This window comes from Chinchilla lanigera, unplaced genomic scaffold (assembly GCF_000276665.1).
Source record: "Chinchilla lanigera isolate Chin_1 unplaced genomic scaffold, ChiLan1.0 scaffold00005, whole genome shotgun sequence".
Lineage (NCBI taxonomy): Eukaryota > Metazoa > Chordata > Mammalia > Rodentia > Chinchillidae > Chinchilla > Chinchilla lanigera.
In genome coordinates, this window is record NW_004955406.1 from 2,880,561 (window position 1) to 2,886,560 (window position 6,000).

Below are 6,000 nucleotides of genomic sequence, written 5' to 3' on the forward strand. Positions count from 1 at the left end.
AGGAAAAGACGCAGAAGCACAAATGGAAAGCGAATGCTTTAGAAGGAAACATATAGTAGAAGAGAAACAAACAGACAAAAGATATCTGTGCTGGAAAGGCATGCTTTACACATCTTTATTATTCCACTTCCAGGATTCAAAATTGGGAAGGGTATCCTTTGATAGGTAAGGAAATCAAAGATCCAGAAAAGCTACATAGCTTACGAGCAAATAGACAGTAAACAAGTGAGCTCTGAAGATGGAGGTACCACCCACGGAAATGACAGCACACGGAAGAGAGCAGGTAACCAAGCACTGCAAGGAATTTCGATCTCATTTCAAACCTCATCCTTACAACAGCTGTCCAACTTGTCTCAATATATGAATTACAACCTCAATAGTTGTCTGTAAAGTCCACTGAATTGTACTGCTTTCATTTCTAGTGATATATGTTCCTTAGTTGAAAATACAGAAAGGCATTAAAGAAATAAATTATCTATAATTCCAGAATCCAGAGATAACCACTGTTAATGTTTTAAGATGCAGAGTCCTAGTAGTTTGATATATTTTTTCACAGTTGGATCTATGAATATTGTATTCTCTATTGTTATATTGTTCAATTGTACGAAATGCATCCTCGTCTTACAAATATTCCAGAACAGGCACAGTGGTGCTGGCCTGTAATCCCAGGACTTGGGAGGCTGAGGCAGGAGGATCACTGTGAGTCTGAGGCCAGCTTGAACTACATAGCGAGACCCTGTCTCAAACTCCCCCCGCAAAAATATATATATATCATATCAAATTTTTTTGCCACTATGATATTTACTTAATCATGGACCAAATTATAGATACATACATTTTTGCAAAATTTGCCTTATTATAAAACATCCTGTAGACAGATTTGTGTAAAAATATTTTCTCATTTTTGAACATTTCCTCAGGAGAGATAGCCAGAAATAAATTTTCTACATTAAAGAATAGGAGTATTTCAAAGCACTTGATTGATGTATGATAGCAAACATCTATCCAAGAAGGTTTTCTGTTTACACCTGCATCCTAACAATTTATGAATGCTTAGCAGTACCTCTAATATCAATCACATTTTATCATTACACAACTGATTAGAAATAAATTCATTTATATATCTTTTATGGTAATACTAGACACCAGTGTTTCCTTTATCCTATGATAAATGCACATAGACACATGTATGTATACACGTATGCACAGTACACAATAACAGTTTCAAGATAGTTCTTTTCATCTGACTTCTATTATAAATTTTAATAACAGATAAGACAGATATCCATTATTCTTTGAAAACATGTTCTTTGCACTTACTACTCTCTTCTTGAATAAACTTTATACTCATTCAGTTAAAATTTGCAAAAATTTTCATGTCCATAAGTTTATCATATTTCCACTGAAATATGCTAAATATTTCAAATTTTAAATATGATATATTGAAAATACATGAAATCTATAAATTAATTTAAAAAGGAAAAAGTTTTATTATAATCAAACTTACCACTAAAAAAATATAGTAAGAATCTACAGTACAGAATGATATATATTTCATGTTTATTACTGTTAAAGTACATACATACACATATATATATTGCTTATTCTTTGCACCAGTCCTCAAATTTTTATCTGAAAACCATCTCAAAATTTACTGATGAAATCACAGAGCTCTCATTTATTTGAATCAATAACATTTGCTATGTGTTTGAAATTTTAATATTTAAAATGGTTTTATTAATTCATGTAAAAGTATTGCCTGGCTTACTAGAAAAAAGCTGTGTCTTAATATACGCTTCTATTCAATTCATTAGGGAAGCATATTGCAGAGTCCCCAGAAAACTTCACTCTCCACTCATAAAAACAAGTAGAAACGACAGAAATACCTACATACAATTAAGAAAACAGCTTTGACCTTTCAAACCTCTGTGAGGATCTTGGGAACCATATTTTAAGAATCACTGCTAAATACTGAATTTTTCTCTTTTTATGTTTGATTTTGTTTCCTAACTGGAAAACCAAAGTAAGCGAGCAAATTACAAACAATTACATTTTACCTCCCCATCTTTCAATACCTGTGTTATTACTTTTCATCCCTTATTGTATTTCCAGCACTTCTTGAACAATGCTAAACAAGAACGACAGTGGGTTCTTTGTTTTTTATCATGTAAAATCTTCACTGGTTTTAGTGCTTTATAATTATATACACTATTGTCCAGAAGATGGCATTTAATTAAATACATTATGAAAGCAAGCAAATAAAAAGGATAAATAAAACTTTTAAAAGTCTAAAACTCCAAAAATGTCACAGGAAAATATTTTAAAATACCAATAACCATACGAGGGATGTAAGAAGATAAAAATAATTCTATTTTAGCATGAAATCAAGGAAAAAGCTCCTGGTTCATAAGCTCTAACCCCTGTGACTTCATGGGCTATGTCACTAACAAAAAGTTGGGACATCCTAAAACCAAATAGAAACCTGCTTAGGACAGTCCTGTTGTCACCATATTGCTCTGGACGGAACAGCCTCACACATAGCAGGCCTGGTGACACCACACTCATTCCTGGGTCCACTAACACTGTAGGCACAAGCACTAGGAACTCCAGATTTGTAACTCCCAGCAAACACTAAAACTTCCAGGAAGAATCAGAAAAGAAAAAAATTAGAGTAAAATTGCATAGAAAATGTACTTTTACATATTATAGACATTTCTTCAATACACTGAATTTATTCAAAAATAGTTACCAGTGTATGGTGCTAGGCAGTCTGGAAGCAACAATAAATTGTGAATGATACAGATGAGAGAAGGTAAGGCAAGTTTTTAGATTTCACTCAATTAAAGAAAATGAATTATTTTATTGAGTGGAGCAAGCTTACACCTCCAGTAATTGATTTAACATAGCATTCAGGACAAGCACCATAATTTTGTTTCATTCTTTTCCTCGTTGATCACCAGGCACAATGACACTCAGTCAGACACTTGGATAAGGTCCACAAATTATTTAAATTCAAAAGAAGCAAATGTAAAGCTATAATCAGAAACAGTAGTGTCTGGCAATGTGTGGGCTGTAAATAGCTATCACAAAGCTGTGATTATTGAAACAGAGGCTTGAGATTGAGCTAAAAATATGTCAGATCATTGGGAGAATGAGTCTACTATGAGGTCTTTCTCCAAGTCTTGTAAATTTCTTTTAAGTTTCTGTAAAAAGTCTCTTGATCAACATCCACAGGAAACTGGATGCCGTTCCTTACGCAAGGACACCAATCTAAGAGACACTCAGTCATCATTCATTCTGGTCAACAGAGCACTTAACAAACACCTTCGTGAAAACTGTTTCTGCATGTGCTATATTATGTGGCTAACGCGATCAGTTAATGGATAATAAAATTCACTTTTCTGTTAAAATCAACTTTTGTGGAAAACCAGCATATGTTGAAAATTTAGGAGTAAGTTGAATCGTTCTGGTTAAGACAGAGAGAATGTGTAACTCAATGCACAGAATCCTAGTATGTCATTACTTCAAGCATCGATGGAGGAAGGGTTTTCAAACTTAAGCCCACAAATAGTAAAAGGTAATCTTGATTGGATTCAGACTTAGTCATCCTCTTTAGTTTATAGATAACCACAGAATGTGATAAGGAAAATAAGTGGAATACATTGGTTCTGATTAAAAATATTGCCTTAAACTTAGGAAACGGAGCTCCAAGAAGCATATATGCATAGAGATGATGAAGATAGTTACTAGAAAAGGTAATTGCAGAACATTTTGGTTTCCATGACAATGGTGACTTTAGAATCCAAGTGCACAGAGTTCCATCAATCTGTGCTTTCCTGAATTGTAGAACACTGATGTCTCAGTGTCATCTGGTTGAACTGTCGTCAGCTTGAACTCCGAACATGGAAAAGATACACGGCTAGGTAGTTATGTCAGACAGGCCCCGACTTGGGAGTTCAAGGAAATATCTGACAGTCAGGAAGATGGACCCATGTGTTCAGTGCCAAAGAATAACTGTTCATGTGTTACAAAGTACCAGATTAGGTAGCTTTTTCATGAAAGGAAAAATTAGAAGAAATTAAGCAACCTCCAGAAGACCTAAAGACCATATTGTTGTTAGAGCATGTGACACTGAACTTCTGATTTTTCTCTTCCTCTCCCCTATACTTAGATTCTCATATTCCTTCATACAGAATCTTCTGGATGCTCTCTATAAATTCCTTTTATTAATACCATAATCAAGACTTCACTAAAATACACTACTACAACAGAGGGCCCCGTGGCTCAGCTGGTCAGAGTGCCTGTCTAGTAAAATACACTACTAGATCTGTAATCCTACAAGTTGGGACACATTAATAATGTGAACCTTTTAAGTAATATGAAAAATTCTGTACTGTAGGTACAAGGTGTCAGCAACAAATTAGGTTACATCAGTGATGCCTGCGTAACTGGTTCAAAGACTTCTTCTAATTGAATGCTTAAGAACATCCTCATGTTTTCTTCTCCTTAAAAAATGGAGGTAAATTTATTTCCAATAAATTACTACAATGGCCAAATTCAGTTACAGTTATACTGACAGCTGTACCATTGTACACTCCCTCAAAGTGTAATACAAGCCATCTCCTGCCAAATTTCTGTTATGTGTAATTGTAGATCTTTCTTTATGACTATTTTCCTGCATGCACTACTGTCACTTTAAGAGGAGGCTAGTCTTTAGAGAAGAAATCAAATCACACATGTACAACACTTTATCTGACCACCTCTATCCTGTAAGCAAGGTTATTTGGAAAAACTTGAAGAATGCATGCTGAGAAAAGCAAAGTAATAAATGATGTTGTCATTGCTAAAGGGCTTAGAGAAAAGGTAATGGTAGGTATCATCAGGATTTATGGTCAGGGCACAAAAGTAGTCATTACCCATTGATAACACAGTTATGTATGGGTACTGTTGGCAGAGGCTGTGGGATCCTCATGTGTCTCATTTTTAATCTCTGGCCATGTGTCAACACTATGATTACCTAGTTCCAGATGATGTAAAGTACTTTGAAAGGTCCTGTTAATCAAGCCAGAGAGTATCTCAAGATAGACTCTAATCTTCCAGGCTCAGAATCACCCCCAGCATGGATGGAGGCTAGGCAACCTCAATGGGCATGCTTGAACCCCTGAAGGCCCACAGTGGCTTGCCTATTTCTTAAGCTTTTTAAAGCTTAAGGGACATATTTTCCTGAATGCTACCTATGGACACCACTTATTCAAAAAATGGCTCCTCTAATGACAGTGATGGTCTTATTCACTAGGGCCACTTCTTGTACCATTACATATAACAAACTAGGTTCTGCCAATGGGTAGGGGCATGTGGTTTTACCTGAACTCACACACAAAACCCTCCCATGAGTCACCCTTCACATAGATGGGAATATAGCCTGGGGGTCAGACCCATCCTCTTTCAGTCTATCAAGACACTGTGGAAACTAAAGCAAGGTAGCCATAGGGTTCCTTGCATGAGATAGCATTTCCTTCAGAGTGTCGCTTATCTTTGAAAACCCACCAAGGGAGCAAATGACTTCATCAAAAACCACATTACATCAGCATTTTCTCTTTGAGAACATTGCAGGAGCAGCTTGAAGCCAATGATAATGCTGGTTAAACCACATAAAACTGCTAATATCTGAGCATTTTTAGCCTACAAAATGGCAATTTAATATCAGCATTCAAAAGAATGCCACTTGTGTTTCAATGAACACTGTGTAATAACATACAAGAAACCACTGCAGTGTGATATCCATTACTGCAGAATTGAAGTTCATTTCCATATGCAGCAAGTTAATAGCAAATCAATCTGTGCTGATCTTGCTGACAATCTTCAGGGAAGAATATCTATGTACTAGTTTAAGTTAAATCTTACATGGGGGGCTGGGGATTTAGCTCAGCGGCAAAAGCGCCTGCCTGGCAAGCGCAAGGTCGTGAGTTCGGTTCCCGGTACCGGAGAAAAACCAAAAAA

The 6,000-nt window shown here is 35.8% G+C and overlaps 1 protein-coding gene across 3 annotated transcripts in view; it reads right to left on the reverse strand.

The window, feature by feature from the left end:
- Kcnk2 (potassium channel, two pore domain subfamily K, member 2) overlaps positions 1–6,000 on the reverse strand; it is a 181,830-nt gene that overhangs the window by 87,068 nt on the left and 88,762 nt on the right. The gene's annotated exons all lie outside the window — the stretch shown is intronic.